Source organism: Thermobia domestica, chromosome 3 (genome assembly GCF_964235325.1).
Source record: "Thermobia domestica chromosome 3, izTheDome1.hap1.1, whole genome shotgun sequence".
Lineage (NCBI taxonomy): Eukaryota > Metazoa > Arthropoda > Insecta > Zygentoma > Lepismatidae > Thermobia > Thermobia domestica.
The window spans coordinates 280,403,625-280,426,706 of NC_137456.1; the positions used below are offsets into that span (position 1 = coordinate 280,403,625).

Here is a 23,082-nt window from a genome sequence, read left to right on the forward strand (position 1 = left end):
CAGGAGTAACCTACCTCTTGTGAATTGTTTCGAACAATGAGTTAAGATATACTTTCGGGTATTAATGAAATATTTATTTGCGAAATTTGAACAAAATCGCCTGTCGTTCGAGAAAATTGTCGGGGAAAAAACCTTGACCCCAAAAATAAACTATCCGTTGTAATTGTTTTCCATAGAAATGACTTATACTAAAATATAGGGTTATTAATGAAATACTTATTTATGAATTATCAATAAAATTGTCCGAGTAATTTTTGAGAAAATCGTGAGGGAAAAATAACTCCCCGAATAAACTATCTCTTGAGGATTCTTTCAGGGTAAGCGAATTATTCCATATTACTAGGTTTTTAATGAAATATTTATTTCTGAGTACGAACAAAATTGCTTGACTCATTTTTGAGAAAACCGTGGAGGAAAAACACCCCCAAGAGTAAACTACCCCTCGCATATTTTTTCAGGACAAACGAGTTTTGCCATATTGTTCGGTTATTAACGAAATATTTATTTTTGAAATATGAATAAACTATTTTGAGTCGTTTTTGAGAAAATCGCCCAGACAACACTCCACCAAGAATAAACTACTCCTCGCATTTTTTTAGGACAAACGAGTTATGCCATATTGATAAGTTATTAATGAAATCTTTATTTATGAAATATGAACGAAAACATTTGAGTCCATTTTGAGAAAATCACTGAGAAAAAACTCACCCCCTTAGTATAAACTACCCCTTGTAGATTTTTCTCAGATAAATGCCTTATACCACAAAATAGGGTTGCTAATTAAATATTGATTTATAAAAAAAGAAAGAAAACAAGATCGTTAGAGCCAGTTATGAGAAAATAAAATATCTTTTTTTTTTATTTTCATCGTACAGGAAACTACCCTTGTTTTGGGAGTAGGAGGGAAATAAAAAAAACTATAGGAAATACTATGAAAATCTTAAACTAAAATTTGGTGCAGATAAGTTGAACATACCGTAAATTTTTCATCTAATTTACGGTATGTTCAAGTATGGCTTCTAGGCGAGGTATGGCTTCTAGGCGAGTGCACAGAAAAGTGTAGCGAACGGACGGACGAACTGATGGACATGTATCGAAAAACAACTTTTTCGGTGTTAGGGGCTATAATACGTGTAAATTCGTTGAAATCTCAAATTTGATTTTTTTTCGAACACCATACTTTCTTCTCTCATTTGTCACTTCAAAGTAAAAGGAACTCAGAACTACAGATAAAAGACACCTACTTTTACACATAGACATTTATTGATTTAAAACTGTTTTAGTTTGTGTCATTTCACTTCCAATTGAAAGGTTTTACAATGATTAACCTCATACCAATGACGAGACGGAAGTTTTCAGGAAGTAAATGCATTCAGAAGTCTAGACTGCATTACAGCCTGTTTTTATTTCTGCAATTGTTAACAGCTGTAATTTCGTCCAAACGCTACATGAAATAATTTTTGGTTGACGTCATTGTATTACTATTTTAGTATTGTTCTCTTCAGACTTGGTTGAAGTTTTGTCTTAACGGTTATACATTTTTTTCTTTCTTATTTCATCGTTACACATAAGAACAAAATGTTATGGTGAGTGGATAGATTCGAACCTACGAACATTGAGTTTATATTCTTCCAACACTTTACCAATGGACCAAGCTTTGTCTTCACGTTAACGCCCGGTTACAGGGTTTACTACGATTTAAATAAAATGGCTGGCTGTTAGAATTCCCTGCTCACATATTTCCATAAATAATTTTCATTGCTTCGTAGATACGTAGAGCAATGTTTAGATACAATTTTAGGAGAGTGAATTTTGGTGTATATAATAATTTCATGCCAGGTAAAAAGCTAGATAAGTTTTGATAAAATGTTTCATATGTAGTTCTCAATAATAAGCTTGCTGTTCGGAGTGAAGTTCCAAGGTTCAGCATTGCCTAGCAGTTTTTGCTATTAATATCCCTTCTAACAATATTGGCAGTGGACAAAAGTTAGCCCATGTTGAAGCTTTTTGCTCCTAATTTAGTTATTTTACTTATTTAAGGAATATATTGAAAATTGTCAGCAGACACGTATGCAGTAATTTATTTCGGGAGAAGTCCGACTTCAATATTAGGATAAATTATAATAAAATTTAAAAGATAATCCTTAAATTTAGGCTAAATTTACAGAGAAGTTGGGATTTCAGAGGGGAGTCCGGACCACCTGGACCCACCCCTAAATGCGTCCTTGTTTGTCAGTAACGTTTCCTCATTTTGAAACCCTCAAAAACTTCGGATATATAAAGGAAAACGAGTTATTTTCGATAAAATATCACTTCAGAAGACGCGACAGTTTTATTGCACATGGTGGTATCCCAAGTTCACAAGGGCAAGAATTCATTAATTTTGATTCTCTGTCATTGTGCTCTATCGAAAGGTTAGGTTTGTAACATATTACTCCTACGAACAAGCATGACTGGCAGATAGGAATACTGAACACAACTCCAGAGAAATGCATGCTGAACTTACGTTTATAGCTACGCTTTGGTGATTTGCCCTCAAGGTCAATCGAGTGGTAATTCAGTTCCGTCTCTGTTCTTAAGCCATGTTCGTATTACTTCGAACAGTTTTGATAATGAAAAGCATGCCTCTTAATATAACAGACTTCTTTCGCGTAAGAAATCGAAACTCAGTTGGTCAGAGCAACTAGTCTGTAAGAATTAGGTTGTTAGTTAGTTAGGAGCCCAGTACGAGTAAGGGTTTTTATTACTTTTGTTTTTATCTTTTTTATGTGAGGAAAAATCAAATTGTGACATCGCGATATCAAATGTATTTGATTAGGTAGCTTTGTCTTAGCTAAACTTTAAACATCAGTAACCGTCGAAATTATTTCACCAACTGATCACTTACTGAACATTTCAAACACGTCAAACCAGTGGCATAACATGAAGGTTAACCTCTACTCCGCAGTCCTTAGTTATGCGTCCGTACTTTCAAGGGCGGACTAAGGGCCGGGCGACTGCCCGGGGCGCCAGAGAAAGAGGGGCACCAAAACGAGCCTCAAAAAGTAAATTTTATAATGTGCTTTCTACTGACGTTTTTGGTTTATATTCTTGTAAAGTAGTGGCAATTATATGATCTTTTTCCATTTCACTATGGAAGGAGAGAGTTTCATAGTACTAAGGGGGCTGTATCGAAAAATTGAGAGATGGCATGTAGAATAAAGAGTGCCGGGAATTAAGTATTGTTTGTTTGTTTGTTTGAGTTTAGCGTTCCACGGTTATGCCTTAATGGGCAAGGAAGATGTGGATACTAATTATAGTGGAATCCGAACCACTTTTATCGTTCAACAGTAATCCACCGGGAATTGGACCCGGTACCGCAGAAGGCAGGCGTGCTAGCCACTAGACCAGGGGGGTGGAGTTGGTATTGTTTATAGCGGGCTATATTCTTTGTGAACTTTTCCTAGGTAATGGATTTCTTTTTGAAAATGGGTTTAAAACAGGGGCGTCATTTAGGGAGGGCAGGGAGGGGCATTTGCCTCCCGTGAGTTTGAGATGTATATAGATTTTATCATTAGAATAGTAGTAAATCAGTGAAAAACGCGAAATTTTACTTATATCAAGGGGTCTTGCCCCCCCCCCAAAGCAAATCTGAAATGACGCTCCTGGTTTAAACTATTAAAAACACTATGATAAAATGTAAAATATAGGCTACTACTAGGGGAAGGGCGCCAAAAAGTCACTTTGCTCGTGTGAAAATTTGGCCTGCTCCGCCCCTGCGTACTTTCTGTATTTTTTTGGCCTTGCAGCTTGTGCGGTCCCCACGCCACATTGTTGCGGGGGCGCTATTTACGCCTACCCTTCGAACGTAATTCAATAACTGTTTAAGAAATTCTACCATGAGCGTGAAAACGGGAATATATTTTTCTAATAGTCCCATAGAACTTTCACTCAGAATGCCAGATGCAATTTTTCAGAGTGGGCTCTGGCTAAGTAGAAGGAAGATCTGTTTCCTAAGTAAGTTCCTTTCAGAAAGTTTGCTATTTCTTTAACAGTGATGTAAATAAATATACTTATCGTTATTAGCTCGACACCAAACCATCCTGGACAAATCCCTCTAGAACAATAATCGGCAAAAGTTATTCTGCATAATTTTATAAGCGACTCAAGGGTGAAACACTTGTTAACGAAAGCAATGTTATGTATATACTGCCTTGTTTCTGACAAAATATAAAGTCTTTTGTAATCTTTAGACACTTTTCCTATTCTTTTTGTCACCCTTGGTTGTGTAGGGAAGCCTCGAACAAATAAAGAAGAGGTAATATTACAGTTAAGGGGCGCTATAAATATATTAGGTATTTCTTTTGTTACCTAACCATAACGGCCTACGGTCGTCTTCAGTAGAATAAAAAATGCTACGTGATATTACATTCACGAAGGAGGAAAGGATGCTCTAAATATATTTCTTATTCATTTTGTCTGCCCTGCTTCTCAGAAATTATATACCTTCTGTTGGAGGGTGCTGAAAAGAGAGGAGGGGAAATAAAACGTCGTTCCCCCTCATACATTTTAAATTTTGTGACGTGGTTGCTCAAATTATTACTAAAGAAAGCACTTTAAACTAAGATGTGTAAAGTTACAAAATTATGTAAGGGTGGCATATTCATTAATAATAATAATAATAATAATAATAATAATAATAATAATAATAATAATAATAATAATAATAATAATAATAATAATAATAATAATAATAATAATAATAAATATGAATGTCTTTGGAGAGCCGAAATTATGTGAGACGAACAATGATATGAAGAGGTTTAAGATGGGTGGTCATAGAGGAGGAAAAACCAGGATTTTTCTCTCTCTGACTCTCTAACGTTAAGATTATGTGCTGAAGGTAAGAAGCATCATCATTCTACAATAGGTTGCTTTTACGTAGAATATCTATTACTTGAGCTCCCCTCCTTCGGGCAACTTTGCTTATGTAGTAAATTCAAATCAATTTCAATTTAAGACAAATATTTATAGAGAAAATTAAACATTTAATAGGGAAATCTGTTATCAAAATATCCAAACACGTAGATAGAAGACTATGTAGTGAGAAACATTGTGAAACTATAAAATTCTCCAAATTAGAATTAACATTTACTGGAAAACATTCGTTATGCATCAGTGAGCACAGGGGAAATAATTACGAATCTGTTTGCAAACAAAAATTAGAGACACTAATGCAAGTGCGACGATATTTTCTCTTTTTTTTTTTTTTTTTTGGTATCGTCATGAGTTTTACACATATGTTACAATTTGATTCTTTCCCAAATAAAAAATAAATAAAATAACCTTAGTGATAAAAATGATAACAGTACTTCCACGGGATTCGAACCGTCTACCTTCGGCATACAAACTCGTTGCTTTACCTAACTGAGCTATTTGCTCTCTTACGTAAACTGAACCTGTTCTACAGTAAAGACGATTTTTCATTACGATTGGGCTAACAATTCGTCTTTTTCCATAGGTAATTTCCACTATTTGCACTATCTATACGTTAATACTTAGCATAGATTCATATATTTGGAGTTCGCTGATAATGCATATAATAAGACATACTAGAAATATTTCGTTAAAATTTTCGTTTGTAGATCTAATCCACGCTTCTCTCAATGACATAGATGTCGCTGCTTCGTGTTGAACTGCTGAATTCCCTCGCGTTCTTGAAAATTTCCCACTTTAGCAGAGTTGGTAATTCTCGAGATTTCTGTCGATTTAATGTTTTTTGCTTCTAATTTCTTTATTTTAAGCTAATATCTAACACAAATATTAAAAACGGGTTTGTTATTAACCTGTCCTGCTGGGGAAACCTTCCGAAATTTCGAACATATAAAGAAAACGGAGATATTTTCAAAAAACTTCAAAATAAAGAGACGCGTCATTTATTTTGCTCATGGTAGTACCTTCGAAGTGAAAGATTTGTTGATGGTTGGACTCTAGTGAGTCAGAAACTACTATTAATAAAGAGTTTGTTTTGTCCAGTATTCCTGCGATTAGAAGGGTCTTATCTAAAAGATATTTCATTTGTATATGAGAAAATAAGAAAGTTTATATAAGAAAGTAAATATTGCAAGGTTAAAATAACATAAAGAACAAAGGTAGCACAAACGTGTTATGGAAACATTTAAAAGCACAGCATCCTACTATATTAGTGAATCTGAAAAAAGTTTTGACGAATTTTAGATATTCAATTTTATCATCACAATTTCAGATGTAGGTTTGGATACGAATCAATATCTGAGATTCGGATCCAGATCCGAGATCCGGACCCAGATCCGAGATCCGAATTTCGGATCCAGATCCGAGATCCGGATCCGAGATCCGAATTTCGGATCCGGATCCGAGATCCGGATCTAGGTCCGGATCCGGCAAGATCCGGATCCGGATCTCACTGGATCCGGGATATCCGGATCCGAAAATTTTTGGCCATCCCTAGTCTTGACCCGACTACGGTAGGTCCCATAGTTTTGAAGCTATGGACCTTTAAAGTCCATTTTTTTTTTAAGTTTTCGGCAGCCTATAATTCCGAAAGGAAGCGTTTGTACACGCAAGTTGGTCTATACTTTTTGTCTTATTTTATTCTCAGGAATCACATTCCAAACGTTGTCGGTGTTGTTTTGAAACACCCTGTATATATATATGTTGCATGTTTGTAATCGCTGGAAACATCCCACCCTTGGAAACTATATTAGGTACCGTGAACCGTAAGTGGTTGACCGAAGTGATCGATTCCGGTACTGATCGCTTTCTTTCATCACAAAAAAGTGGTGGATATGTGTTTCTGTAATTACTGGAAACACCCTGCCGCCGGAAGCTAAGTACCATGTACAGTAAGTGGGTGAACGGAAGTGAACAACTCCAGTACCGATCTTCATCAAGTCGTATTGATTGATGTATAAGGCCTATGTTGCAATTGTGTAAATGCTGGAAACATCTCACACTCGTAAATTATGCTAGGTACCGTGTACCGGAAGTGAACAATTCCAGTAGTACCAATCGCTTTCTTCCATCAAGACAGTTCATGTCCGCAATAGCTGGATATCTCCTATCCCCGGAAAATGTATTATTTCCGCTTCGGTCTTGAAAAGGGACGCTGAACTTAACTAACCAAATCCAGTGGAACTCTTTTTTTTCTTCCTTTCGTCTTCATCTTTTTCCCCCCTTTTTACTAATGAAGTTGAATTGCACTATTGTATTCGAAAACACATAAGACCTCGTGTGCCTAAAATTCCATTTGTATCCTTTCTGCCAAAACGATTTTTATTTTTAAAAGTAATACGTTCAGCAACCTAAAAGTTTGAGTTCAGAAGTCTTTGACATTCATTTACACACAAAGCAGTGCCTCCTTATTTATTTTAGACAATAGAGTACCATAGTGCCAAACATCGCATTTTGCAAATTCTCGAGCCTGACTGCGTCTTCTCTACATTCAGCTGATGAATCACGTGGTGTGACGTCACACAGTATTGTGGAAGTTCTTGGAACATGGCTGCCAATGGAGTAATGGTTGATTAGCAGAACGAAAAAAGACGCGTAATTTGTTATTTTACTTGAGAGGTTTAGAAGCTCAGGTGGGTAGGAATCTAATTATAGTGTAATTATATGGTGATAAAAGTTATCGACGCTAATTAGTGATATTTAAGGAAAGAAACTGTGTATGTTTGAATGTGCGAATACAATAGTAAATAATAACCAATTGCGGTATGCTGTGCAATATGCAAATTTATTGAACAAAGTAATACAGGCAAGTTATATTTAACGTTAGAAAGTTGCATGTGAACTTAGATAAGTAAAATTATTTCAGTAGGGCGTCTGATATGTTCCATGTTGTTTTAAAAATTCTGTTCCCATCTTGTTTTCACATAGTACCCTGGGTGCCTATAGTTAATTTACATAAGTAATTTTCAACTTAAGCGTTAATCTGATTAATATTATATATACATAACTGATATATACACTTTTCCTAAACATTAATTATGTGGTAAATGCGTTGTAATGTCCACAGTAGGTGATTTGAATGTTCGTATTAGAAACGCGATTTATAATCATTTTGCACACGTGAATATGTGAATAAACATCAGACCTGTGTTCGTTTATGTCAGTGGTAAGCATATTTGGTAGAAATCACCGATTTCATTTAAATTGTTGTGGTTAAACATAATTTATTCAACCAAATGAGTGTTATGAATTTACCCTTGTACTTGCTTAGAATAGGTCCTTAGGAACCCTGAAGTTCGCAGATTTTTAACTTAGTAATACTAGGTATAAATTGAAGAACTATGAGATATAACCTCCGTATTATATAAGTCTCTTGTTAGTCTGTGGTATAGATAGGCGAGTCTTAGTCCTTTGCACGTACACAGGAGATGAAAAGTAGCTGTTGTGAACTATTACCCCTTTAAGTTTCAGATGGATTAAATTGACAGCAGTATAGTTTATTCAATTTATTTAAAATACGACACAGTTTTAAGACATGTCGTCCAAAAGATTACTTTTTAAAAGAGAGTGCATACGAAAGAAAAATATGTAATTTATATTAATTTCCACTGTTTCGGTATTTCTATACAAATTGAAGTTGTGTTTTATAATATTAGAGGTGCTGATGTTAAACCATTACGAGTGCTATACCGGTACAAAGTCGTATTACCTTTTATAATCCGGAGTACATAAGTTAAGGTTTTAAGCAGATAATTTCCTTCTGGCACGATTTTTTTTTAATACAAATTAATAAATTACAAATAAAAATACAAACTAATACAACACACAACCATGATCGAAATGCATGCAAATTGAACGCTGTGGTCAGGGTTGGCAAAAACCGTATGTAATACGAATAATGTACGGGAGTGGAACGTGATAACCCACAAATGTGTGTTCATCAAGATTTTACGAACCCTTACACTTTTACGAACATTTTTCGTTTTTGATTTAAACCAGTTGGCTTTTGTAATAAACCCAGCTGGTTTAAACCAACCCACCCTGGCTGTGATACAACAATATTATACACTATACACTGTGAAAACTTTGTAAATTTGTTTGAACCTTCCAAAGTTTTGTTTTCAATGTAGCTAGATTGAGTCCCTAGATGGCGGCCCCCAAAATACAAAATGTACGGAGAAATGAGCAGATTGAGACGAAATGTCGGCGTGAGAGTAATAGAAGATGTAATAAAGGTCATTGTAATATGATAGTTAATTCTAGGGAGAAAATCCAAGTTAAATTTTCGACGATATGAGTTCGCGTATTGATGCAATATTAGGTAAACAGGCAATAGAGCATAATAAGGAAGTGTGTCAAATCCACTGGCTTATTAACTAACATAGGACGAGTATACTGCAGTAATTGTGTAAAAACAGACATGTAGAGCGGAAATTAATGAAAGATTTATTGCATCTAAACCAAACATGCTGAAACGGGGATTGGATTCCATCCCATTTTGTGAGGACATGAATTGGCAAAATTATGGAAGAGTTACATTTCTTGATTTCACAATAGAATTGTAGAAGTAGTGAAATTGTATCCGGTTCTTACCTCTTACATGTATAATAAGATAGAAATATGAGATGGAAAGTATGCTCTTTACCGCGTAATATTGCATAAGGAAAACACGAAGTGAAGTGCTATGTGAAGGCAGTGCACAAAGTGATCATTGAAGTATCGCAAACTGTACCGCACGCATTTTTGTGGCATATAAAGTGTTATCACACTATTCTCGTTTATATTACGCGCCTTGTCCCTCCTGTGCTCTTGCCCTGACTTAGATAGCATTCGTACTTCTTATTTGCCACCTAGCACAAATTGGTTTTGTTATAAAGTTAAGTCATGTTTTATACACTGCAGTTTTTATACAATATGTGCACACGCTGTAATTATACTCAGCACTCCTTAAATGAATCTGCACCTATTAATGCAACACCTCCATTAAGAGGCATTTCTAATGCTGTAAAATTGCATTTCCTGCTAAGTTTAGTCATGTAGCCTACTGAAAGACCTGTCAGGAGTGTAATAAGTGTGACAAGACGACATGACATTGATTTCTGGAAGTGACCTAAGATGAATTCCTCCAGCGTTGGACAAAGCGAACACAGGAGAGGGAAAATGAGTTTTGTGTAAATTTGAAATTTGTGCTGCAGTAGGTCCAGTATTTCCAGGACGTTAAAAATTTTATCATTCATCCAGATATTCATTGTCATTCCTTTAGAAAGTGTTTCTCAAATATTTCTCGGGGCATATTCCATTTAATATAACTTCATCTTTTTGTGTGTAAATACTACGTCTGGAAGTACACCATAAAATTACAACGTAGAAACTACAAACTGACCTGTGCTATGTGGCACTGAGGAACACGTATATTGCGAAGCGAGGGGTTGCGTTGCGTCCGTAGGTTGAAGGCGCGTTACCGATTGTGGGTGTACGTGTAATCAAGGATGTTGACATAAACGCTAGGTTTCATGAATATGTGTTAAAATAAATAACCTATGTGCTTACTCTTTGCACACTTCACATTAAATCTGTAACTAGTCGTTCATTTCTTCATTTTCAATACCTTTCTACATTTGCCATACCTTCAGCTCAATTTTCAGTAGTCCAGAAAACGTGATAACTTCTTCACCAACATACGTTCTTACAAAACTCAGCATGCAAGCGCCATCTTTGAATACGGGATTTCCATTTACACCGTAATGCCCGGCGTCAGCATTCCTAAACTCAAAATAGTACCAACAACATGCAGCTTTTTCACACTTGGAAGTGCCGCATTGAACATGTTTAGCATGAATGTCATGAAAAGTAATCAATTTACCATTTCTTTCCTACAAATTTTATATATTTTTCCTATTTCTAGACGTATCTCCCGGCACGTAACCCTTAATTTCTAGAGTATGGTTGTAGGTTCTAAGAACATCTTCTTTTACGCACATACCCACCGTCGCTTTACATCTATTTCTTACGAACGCGTCCCTCTGCGCCACACCATCTGTGAAAGTTATGAGAACACATTAAATGAAAGTATACGGAACAAAACATTAGCTAGAGCAAACCATGATAGTGGTCATGGTGTATGACCTAGATAGCTAGGTCTTACTTACACTATACTATTTTTCTCTATAGTATACAAGTAAATTCTTTATGTTACTTCATTATAGTCTTTTGCTCCATTGTGTACCGTACTTGCTCATTCAAAATTCCGTTTGCGAATGATAAATAACAGTTAAGTTAGGATCAAATAGGACTCCTAGATTTTTGATTATATTAGGTGATTCAATCTCCTTTAATAGAATAGCATGTTTATTTTTTTTTATTAATAATATTTATTTTTTTAACTGGTAAGGGAAAGAGGTTTCCATTTATTCACGTTTGGTTTAAACTTGTTTTGTCACCAGTTCTTAATGCTGCACAAATCTGTTTGCAATTTTACACAATACTCAAGCGAATTAATTTTAGAAAATATTTTAAGATCGTCTGCGAAAAGAAGAGTTGTAGAATAATGAATGTAAGACGGTAGATTATTATGACCAAAAAGAAATAAGAGCGGCCCAAGTTGTGAGTCTTGAAAGTGTCCAGATAAGGCGGTGATTTTTTTAGAAACATGTCTTTTTTACACGACGGCCTGCCTGCCAATAATTTTGTAAATAGGGTCCTTTTTTTTTCTTTCATTCTTTGCTTGCTTGCTTGGATACAGAAAAATTAAAAGTCGTATATCGTGATCTACCAAAGGGGCAATCCAAATGAAATTAATCAGTGATGATTGCTGACAAAATTTAGTTATTTATTAATTTTTTTCGTGTAGCACATTCAGGTTTTTTTTTTTTTTTTTTTTTTTTTTTTTTTTTTTTTTTTTTTTTTTTAGCCGCGCAGGTTTTGTAGTAGCGGCCATTTTGTATAGGTGCCTGAGCGTATTTTGAGCTTTTCAAAGATTTCCGTTAAACGCTGTAACTTTTTTTAGGTTTTAAGTTAAAGGTAATGAGTTCAGACCAAAACAGTATGAAAGATAATAGAATGGTGTGTGCACATTGAGACATACTTTAAAACGTTAATATAAACCTAGAAATGGCCATTTTGAACAAAAATAAATGAAACTCACGGACAATTGTTTGTCTACACAAAGACTAGATGGTAGACAATGTCCCAAAACAAGTTACAGATCTGAGAACCATATACTTGATTTTTTGGAAATGTTTAAACATTGTGAATTTTTCAAAAATCCAGTAGTTTCACCATCACATAAATATTTCAGAAAGGACAGAAGTGAAAAATCCCAAATTTGCACAAAATAGACAATAGTTGTGCAGTAAGAAGCGGCTAAGACTTGAGTAATTGCTGAGTTATGAGTTTTTTCTTCATTGGATCTTAATATCATGAAGTGCCATGAGACGTGAATAGAACTTTGTAACAAGAGTCAAAGTAACACGACAGTAATGTTAAATGGGTAATGTGGTCATAATTTATGAGTAATTTGTTGTTTAACCAAAAAAAAAAAAAATGCGTCTGTTCTTTTCTGCGTATAGCGCTGCTGTTAAGACATCAGTCAGTTAAGCAGTTGACTAATTTGTGTTCAGAGTTTGGCACTGATATTGAAAGTAGGACCTGTAGCAGTTGTGAACTCTGTAGGTGTGAATTTCTGGGGAACTTTAGTGATTGGCACGCACGCTTTGTCATTCGTGGATAGTTTAAAAGAACTTCTTGAGCCCTGGGGATGGAAAAAGTGAACTAAAAGATCGTTAGTTTCCTGACTGATGTCTTCAATTTTCTCAATCATAAATACAGGCTACGGTATCATTAGGTGCAAATAACAACATGTTATGTTCTGGAAGTACTGAAATACTGCAATCAGTAAATTCATCTCATTGTGAATATTCACAACATCTGATTTGTATTTGCGTTAAAGATACGAATCTATGATATGACTTGGTATTGACAGTTCGTTTTCAAGCAGCAAATCTCGTCTCCAATTTCTTTCTTGTTGTTGGACTGCACTTCTTCTGATGAAACACAGATATGCCTGAAATACTGGCAACATAAGACCCGTACGTCTGTTCAGCTGTTAAAATTTGATTATCGTACGGTCTCTGCATGTTTGCCTTAGTCAACGGTTCCTTTTGTCGTACCACCGATCCAATCACACGCATTTTTGCCGTGTGAGGATGCAAAGATATTCCACTCGACCTCGAGATCAAAATCAGACTTATGGTGACAAATGTTGGTGAAGTTGTATTTATTTTTTATATTGGCTACTGGCGCCATCACTAAAGTAGATTTGTTTTTTAACTTCTGGTGTTACTTTCTTCAATTCTTCAACAAAGTGCCTTCCAAACGTGTGCACAGTAGTAGTATTGTGATCCAAGTTGTCACTTTATTCACATACACTCTTGCAGTAAATCTTACCTTTCTTGTAGTAAAACACGTAAGGTTGTAGAGTTACTTGAGGACCAATGGAAACTCTGAATTTCATCTTGTATGATGCGAGTGTAGTTCTCTGCGAAATCACGTAAGGTTAAACAAACATCATGTAATAAATTTTCCTTCAGTTGCTACAAGTATATCGATTGAACTTTTGCAATGAAGTGATGTTTTATCAATATTATCAGTTGTGCAACTAATTCCCTCAAAAGTTCATCAAGGGGCATCACCCGAGTGATTAGTTCTGTCCTGTCAGTACTAACGCATTGCTTGAAGGTCACATCATCTGGAAGATCCTTGGTTTCACTGTTTAACAGCTCCAAAAGAAATTCCTTTCGTGGACATAACGCACATTCATCGAACATACAGTTACGGTTCTGAAAGTCACAAACTATCAAATCAATTAAGTCTTCGTAATCTACGTTTAGTTTTGCTTCTTCTACCATCAGTTTGATATTCTGATGGTATTTGCAAACACGTAATTTGTGTGTACCGGCTGTTCCAAGTAATATATACCACTTAGGCTTTAAAAGGCAAAATTTTGGCCTACCAGTCGTATGTTCATGGCTGTGGAGCCTCGTGGAATAAAAGGTAGGGTGTGCCAGGCCTCAAGACAGATACTTTATGGTTACTATTACTACTAAGATTATTATTATTATTATTTTTTGATTATTAAGTGAATTGCGTAAAAAAGTCGAAATTGCAGTCAGGAAAACTTATCATACGAACACATTATAATCATATGGCAACAACATAACATAAAATATTTTCTGTAATAAATGGTACTCACCTAATTACCTGTACATGTACTCTGCTCTTCGTGCTTAAGGCTGAAGAATTTCTAGATCACTTTTGAGTTAAATTCCTTTTGTGGTAATATAGTCTTCGTGTGTAGAGGGAGCTCCTTCGTGGCTAAGCAGTTAGCGTGCGCGCCTTTGGCGTGGGAGAGCCGGGTTCGATTTCCGGCGGAAGCCCATGTGGTTCGGATTCCACGTTAATCAGTAGGTCCCGTCTCATATAGCTTCGCTACTGAAAGGGACGTTAAACTCATAAGCAACTCTTAGTGTGCAGACAACATTGTTAATGCATTGAGTCTGTCTTGGCTCATCGAATTCTTTAGACAAATCTTTATCCTTTTTAATGTACTGAAACAACGTTCTGATTCTGCTATAGCTACAGGCGTTGTCAATACTATGTCCACCAGATTTGACACCTGAGAAAAGGTGTTTGTTAAGTCATTGTCACGCAGAAATTACTGGTGTTATTAATTGCTCAAAGTATATCATTGTTGCATGCGGTCGATAGATCCGATTTGAGGTTTTGTTTGTTTAGCATCAGATAGGAACGGGATACAACTGTTAAGTCATTTTCCGGGAAGGGATTTTTAAAAATGGAGAAGTTCTGAGTATTCACTATTGAAAACGCGCGCAATACTTTCTAACAACACACTTACTTTATTCATCTTCGCACTACCACACGAAAACACGGGAGGGGGGGGGGTAACACAAACGATACTAAGAAAATGCAATCTAAACTGAGCGATGGGCACGCCGTTGATTTTCCCTACCTTCAGCAGAAATAAGAGAGAGAGTAAGGTCAAGGGACAAAACAAATGAAAATATGGGATCAACAACCTCTACAGACACTGAATTTTGGTAACAGGCAAGCTTCAAACCTTTTCGTTTGGAAGGAGTCGGGTGGAATCGTGTGATAAGGGCCAACGATTCTTGGCCCATGCCACCTACATTCGAGCTGTGTTTTCACGTTGTTCGCCACATTAGGCAATGCAATACGAAACTAAGTTCACACTGAATCAGCTCAGGCCCTGTCTGCCTTTACTTTGTACTGACCGCATGAATAGCGTGCCCATAAGCGTAAGTAGTACATGGAAAAACCGATTTGAAGGAGTCAGAACTACTGTTTTTGGTTCAGAGGGAAATTATAGCAATAATACAAGCAGGATAACTTAAGAAACGTACATTTTTCTACGTTAATACAAAAACGATGGGAGGGCCGGGCCCATTGGGTCCCTTATAACGGGCCGCTTCTGGTTTCTGGTATTTCTGTTTGAAATTAACAGGTAACTCATTCAACGAATACAAAATTAGTCTCTTTTGCTTATAAACTTTCCTACTGATTGACACACATTCCTTTTTTGTCAGGGCACAGTCGACTATTGTAAGCTTGTTCATAAAACTTTGCAATCACTTAGAAATTTATCACTTAATTTGTTGGCTTTCTTCGTATGTAAATGCGGCAACACTCCTTGAGTTTTCATTAACTGTCGTGCAAACCGTTACATTAAATTCGTCACATATCCTTTTCCTAGACCAGGAGTTTGGTAAAAGACTGATAGATTTTTACTCTTTCTTAGATAATTTACAATCTTTTAAACTGTCAATAAGCTTTTGTATTCAACGCATAAATCATCCTCACTTTGCTCATTATTTGCCTCTTCATTTGTCACAGTTTCATTGAAAGTTGATGCCAGTTTTCGCCTGACCGCTGCATGCTTGATTTGTGTTTGATTTTTAATGTTGATCGACGTTGTGGTTTGCTGAGGTTTATATATATATATATTAAATTCTATTTTGGAGGCAGGAGACAAAAGCAGTGATTGACAAACAGTATCTAGTAAATCCTTTCCGACATAAGCATTTTCGACCTGTCCTGTTTCTGGTTGAATGTCTGCATCAGTGTCACTAGCAGTATTTTCTTCTATCACTGCACCAAATATTTTCTTATTGCATGTAGAGCAAACAGATTTGCCTGGTATTAGCTCAACAGGAATATTTTGATTTTTTTTATAAATGCTCAAGCAAAATTTCTTTTAAATCATTTGTTATATGTTTTTTTATGAATACGCAACGAATCTCTACACTTGCGTCCAAAAACATAATGGTATTTCTTCATGTACTTAATTTTATGATAGTTACAAATAGTGTCCAGTTTACTTGATGTTCTGAACTCCCATAATGTTGATTTCTCACTCAAATCATTTATTTTATATATGTCTCTAGATAATCAAGTTTATGACACATCTCTTCAGTTATTACTTGTACAGAACACTCCATTATTATTACATAACGTTCACTTATTGTACTAATATTCCACAACCACAACACACTCCACTACATTTGATTTCTCCATGATCACTATCATCTTACTCGGACAGTTGCCTCAGGATTGTATATTTGGAGCCTACAAGTTTCCATCTACACTCAATAGGGAGCAGCAGTGGCTGAAATAAGAAAAACCAAATTATAACTTCTACCAAGTCTTATACTGATCAGTTTGTATTCGCTGCACCCACAAAACTACAAAATTCAAATAACAGTTTTTATTCTTGTTTTCCCTTGAAGGCCACAGGGGAAAAAAGGAGGTAAGTCAAGAAATGGTCGAAAATGAGTTAACAGCAGAATTGTGTAGCCTGAAAGGTTTAGTTTGCATGGACTAAATCTCACAGTAAAAAGAAAGTTAGTCACTAAGAAATTTAATGCTAAAGAGTTTGCCTGCATGGGAAGAAGAGGTAAGTCAGTGGAAAACATGGCAATTGTGTAAAGTTATAGAAAGCTGACTTGCCTCCTTTTTTCCCTGCAGTCTTCATTTGTAAAATATAGCAAAAACTTGCCAACAACTAATCACAAATTTCACATCATTGCAACAACTTATAACTCAGAAACTACTTAATTCTCAGTGATGCAATTTTACCCACTTGTTACTGCACAACTATCGTCTATTTTGTGCAGATTTGGGATTTTTCATTTGTGTCCTTCCTTAGACATTTGATGTTGAAAATATTGGATTTTCGAAAATTCGCAATGTTTAAAACATTAACAAAAGAAATTGGAAAAAAATTATATGGTTCTCAAATCTGCAACTTGTTTGGGACGCTGTCTACTATCTAGTCTATATGTAGACAAAAAATTATCCGTGAGTCTCATTTATTTCTTTTCAAAATATTTATTCCAAAATAGCCATTTCTATGTTTCAAACCTCTATGTTCAAAGGTTTCTTTGACGTTTTGAAGTACATATCAATGTGCACAGAACATTGAATGTTGTCCATTCCATTCATTATCTTTTATGTGGTGTTGATTTGTACTCATTATATTTAAAACCTAAAAGTTACAGTATTTAACGGAAATATCTTTTTAAGAAAGTGCAAAATACGCGCAAAATGGTCGCTACAAACAAACCGCGACTAAAAAAAATAAATGAATACCCTTTTTCAACTCCCTGAATGTGGTACAAACTTGAGTTTAAAAAAAAAAAAAAAGTGAGAAACAGAAATTAAAAAGTAAATGAATTTTGTCAGCAACTTCTGGCCTTGAAACAGGTCGATTTCATTTGGATTACCCTCAGATTAAATGATTTTGAAAAGTTAGTATAGATCACATCCACTTGACCTCTCCATACAAGTAATTTGCAATATAATCTGTAGTAATGGTTTAATTAGTGGGTGTTGATCTATTCTTTAAGAAGTTATACTGATATTGTGTTTTACATGACATGTTATCCTCTTGAATATTACTTGCTCAAACACCGTGGCAAATGCGGATGAAGTAGAGATTAGTTAAAAATTCTGTGTTATTCATATCACTACTTATTGATAGGACAAATTGTAGCTTCCTTCCACTTGTCCGGAAAGATGCTTGTTTTTAATGACATTAGTAATAGTATGTAGCGGATGTTTAAAGAATGTACGGTGGTATGCCATCTGGTCAGCAAGATTTTTTTGTATTTCAACATTCTTATGACTTTCTCAACTTCCTCTAATGCTACGTCATAATAATAATAAAAAAAAAAGGCATAAGCGGTCCCATCAGGTATGAAGTTACTTGTCATAATGCGCTCTGGCATTACTGTAAACTGAATTAAATAGCGAGTGATTTTCTTCGTGGGAAAACACCGAGGAAATCCACGCACGCTATGTCTCCTACATATAGTCTTCCTGGCGAGAAGTAGGGTCGAACCAGCGATCTCGTGCGCCAGAGGTGATCTATCTACCAAGCTATTTACAGCTAATTTTATTAAAATTTAATAGTAAATTTTACCTGCTTCTTTTCTCCAAGTGTTTTGCAAGTACTTGCTTTTGCATTTTGATTGCTGTATTTCATATATCACATGATCTTCGATAAAAACAGTCCCAACTATGAATTCTCTAATTCTTGTTTAGAGTGGCATATATTCAAAACAGTTTCACGCTATCTTTCAGTATTAGTTCATACTTCGTACTATAGTGCGTCCAGTAAGAGAACGTCTCTGACAACTCGCAGTGACATTGCCACTACTCGCGTGCCAAGGTTTTTTTCGGTGCAACTGTAGTGGCAATTTAATTAATGGTATAAGACAGAGTGATCGTGGTTGGTAACACTGGTATCAAAGTAGGGACTGCAATGTCCCACTGCATGTGGTAAGAAACGTCAGAGACCATCTCTTGTTGGCCGTGCTATAAGCACAGCTGAAGATAGTAACAGTTCCGAATAAGAATACCTTTATCCAGAAACACCCACAGGATTTTTCCAAGAGCGGGGAAGGGGTAAAGCCAGACATACATTGATGTGCATAATGCTTAATGCAATACAATTGTTATTGAGATATACTGGATAACTGCATCGAGGATTTCTCCGGTTGCTTAATTGTTTCATATGTAAAAAGGCGTCGATTCAGCATAATATCAATATGAAGTCAGAATAACGCCCCACGACCTTCCCTAGTGAGTGAAATTGGTTAGTATTTTACACTAATGGGTTCAGGCAACTATTTGTATACGTATGAAAACTCAAAAACATATAAAAATTATTTTCAAGATGATGTAATATTTTACGTAAGTAAATTAAGTTCCACCAAAAAATAAAGAAAAAAAGTGAAAGAACACATTTAACGTTCAAAATGATGGTCAAAATAAACTATCTTTATATTACACGTGTGTATAATATTTATGTGGCAACAAACAGTTAAAAATTTGGAAAGCGCTTAACTGTTTCTTCAAATTATTCTCCCTTTCTCTTCGCTTCCTTTGGCTCTTCGACCGAGTTGGATTCTTCTTTCTTTTATATGATTCCTTTCGTTTCCCCATTTTCCACTTTTATTAATTATAATAGTTTTGTCACAATTCACAGCTTCCGCCTCTGGACTTCAAATGCTAACAAGGAATTGCCCTGCTACTGTGACTGCAACAGTACACATGCAAATTTGGCAACGAAGCATCATGGCGTTCTGCGCTAGCATGAGATTCAGCCGCTAAAACTATTTCTGTAAACATAGAATAATATTTGGATAAAATGTGAAACATAACACGAAAACCGTCATATAATATTCATATTCCGTAATGAGATAATTAGCAGGGTGGAAAAAAATCATTTAATGACTTTTTTTTATTTAAATCAAATCTTTCTCCTCGTATAATACAAGTCGCGTACTGAAGAAAAAAAAACATTAAGAATTAGTATTAAATGTTTATTATGCCATTTAAGTGAAAGTATTGGGGTTGAATTTTGAATTAATCCCCAATCGTTAACCTATGTCAATCCCAAACAATGTTTTTTAACAATTTTAAATTATGGCTTTTTTTGGGGGGGGGGGTTATTTTAGAGACTTTCAGTCAAGTATCATTCCTATTTATCCTAGGATCATGGTTCATACCTCCTTCTCTTCAGAATAAAACAGCCTTTAAAACGATAACATTTACATTTTCCCTATCATGTCCCTGAAGCGGAAAATTTTGAGAGAAGTCGGGATTTTTTCTTTTTTTTTTCTTTTTTTTTTAATTTTGATCCCCTCTGGACTCCCCTATGTTAAAGCACAGATCTCAAAATCAACTGGGAAATACTAAGAGTGTACTAAATGTGTGTACAAAATTTCAAGCTTCTATCTTGAATAGTAAGGGCGGGAAAATATTTAACAATGAGCTAAGAACATCCCCACAATACCCCAGATAACCCGGATGAAATATAAAAATTTCCTCAGACATCCTTATCTATCCTAGAATCATGATTTATTTGTACATTATTCTCTTCAGAATAAAACAAAGTTTCAAATGGTACAATTCAAATCTCTCCATCGTGTAGGCTATCTGGGGCTGGAAAATCACGAGAAAGGGATTTTCTGTTAAGAAATATCCCATTTTTTTTTTTTTACTTTTTACCCCTCTGTTTAAAAGCAAAGATCTGAAACAAATCTGAAAAATACTAAGGGGTGCAGTGAATGAGTGTCCAAAATTTCAAACTTCTAGACGCAAAAGTAAGCCCGCGAAAAATAATATCCCGAGATTCCCGTATAAAACAGGATCTCAGGTAACAGTTTCCTGAGACATCCCTATTTATCCTACGATCATAGTTCGTACATCATTCTCTTCAGAATAGGACAGCCTTGCAGATGGTACCATTCATATGTCTCCATCTTAGGCGGGAAAATCGCGAAGAAAGCTATTTTTTGTTAATTTTTTTTTTAACATTTTTATCCCTCTAGACCCCCCTGTTTTCACGCAGAGATCTGAAATCATCTAAAAAATACTAAGGGTGAACTGAACGAGTATGCAGAATTTGTCTTCTGAATGCAAAATGTAGGCCCGCCATAAAATAATAAAAATAGGCACAACAGAAAATATCTTTTTTAAATTTATGACGTCATCACATCCTATGTCTTGACGCAGAGAGGCGTGAAAGCATATGTAATATGCTCTACAGTGCCTTCGAGAAAAGGAAGTAAAAAGCTTTATTGGTACTTTTTTAATCGAATAATGAAGATTTTAGCCTATCACCTAAAAATAGGTGATATAATTTAAAAGGTTAAGCGTTAAGGAAAAAGTGCAGCAACACTTATCAAAGTGACACTTTTTTTCCGCAAAAGTTAGTGATGTTTGGCAGGGGCGTATTTTTAGGAAATTGTAATTAGCTTGCGGTACGAAATACATAAATTTTGCCCAAAGTTATAAAATAAAAAAAATAAAAAATTCGAGAGAGGATACGACACTTCTAAATACGTCCTATTATCTGGGAACAAATATATAGACGTACACACAAAAGAATCTTCGTCTTAAATGTCGATGGTGATTTCCCCGTTGGAATAGTTAACGATTTACAATATAAACCCTATGTTACGAAGAGAAGAAAACAGGATTGCCCTGTTACCCGTTCAAAACGGGATTTTCCCTAATCATCCTCTACATGACACTTGTTTTCATACTGTACATTTGAGTCTCATTGTATTATGATTATCATCCTCCATAATCGAAATAACAGAACAGAAACGGGACTTTACTTATTTTCACTTTAAATTATTTCGGAATTTGATTTAAATCGTGATTTAAATCAATCCACCCTGATAATTAGTTGTAAAATAATTTATGCTTGTAAGTAAAAATTTTATAAAACTGAGCACGTGAGTAGCAAAATCTAACAGCAAGCACCAGTGTGGATTGATTTAAATCAGTCTGATTTAAATCACTTGATTTTTTAAATAAAAATCGTTTATTTAAATCGAATTCCGAAATAAATTAATTTAAAGTGTAAATAAGTAAAATCCAGTTTCTGTTCTGTTATTTCGATTATGGAAGTTAAGTAATTATAATACAATGAGACTCATATGTACAGTATAGCATGAAAACAAGTGTCATGCAGAGGATGATTAGGGAAAATCCCGTTTTGAACAGGTAACGGAGCAATCCTGCTTTCTTCTTTTCGTAACATTGGGTTTCGGTTTTAAAATTGTTAACTATTCCAACGGGGAAATCACCATCGACATTTAAGACGAAAATTCTTTTTTGTGCGTGTCTGTTTGTTCCCAGGTAATAGGGTGTATTTAGAGGAGTCCTATCCCCTATCCATTTTTTTAAATTTTATAACGTTAGGCGAAATTTATATATTTCATGCCGCAAGCTAGTTCTGAGTTTTTAAAAATAGGCCCCTGCCAAATATCAGTAAATTTTGTGAAAAAAGTATCATTTTGATAAACATTGCTGTACTTTTTCCTTATGTTTAACCTTTTAAATTATATCACCTATTTTTATGTAATAGGGTAGAATTTTCATTATTCGAAAAAAAGTACCAATAAGGCTTTTTACATAGTTTTCTTCAAGACTGAAAGCATTTTAGAACACGTTACATATGCTTTCACGAGTTTATGCGTTGAGGCATAGTGTGTGATAACGTCATAAATTTAAAAAGGTATTTTTTGTTATGCGTATTATTTTTTGGTGGGTTACATTTTGCATGCAGAAGACAAATTTTGCATACTCGTTCAGTGCACCCCTTAATAATTTTCAGATCTCTTGCGTGGAAACAGCGGGGTCCAGAGGGGCAAAAATGTTTTTAAAAAGGATATTTTTAACAAAAATTGCTTTTTTCGTGATTTTCCCGCCTCAGATGGAGACATGAATGGTACCGTTTGAAAGGCTGTTCTATTCTGAAGAAAATGATGTACGTACTATGCTCCTAGGATGAATAGGGATGTCTCAGGAAACTGTTACCTGAGATCCTGTTTTGTACGGAAATCTGGGGTATTTGGAGAATATTATTTTTCGCGGGCTTACTTTTACACCTACAAGATTGAAATTTTGCACATTTACTCAGTGTACCCCTCAGTATTTTTCAGATCGCTGCCTTAAAACAGGGGGAGGGGTCCACAGAAGTATTTTTTTTAAAAGTGA

At 35.3% G+C, this 23,082-nt stretch overlaps 1 protein-coding gene across 1 annotated transcript in view; it reads left to right on the plus strand.

Annotated features, from left to right (window-relative positions):
* Positions 1–7,113: 7,113 nt before the first annotated feature.
* The window catches only part of ari-2 (E3 ubiquitin-protein ligase ari-2), a 43,215-nt gene continuing 27,246 nt past the window's right edge, over positions 7,114–23,082 (plus strand). Inside the window, exon 1 of the mRNA XM_081752464.1 lies at positions 7,114–7,604. The gene's annotated coding sequence lies outside the window, so the exon portion shown is untranslated. The remainder of the gene's footprint in view (positions 7,605–23,082) is intronic.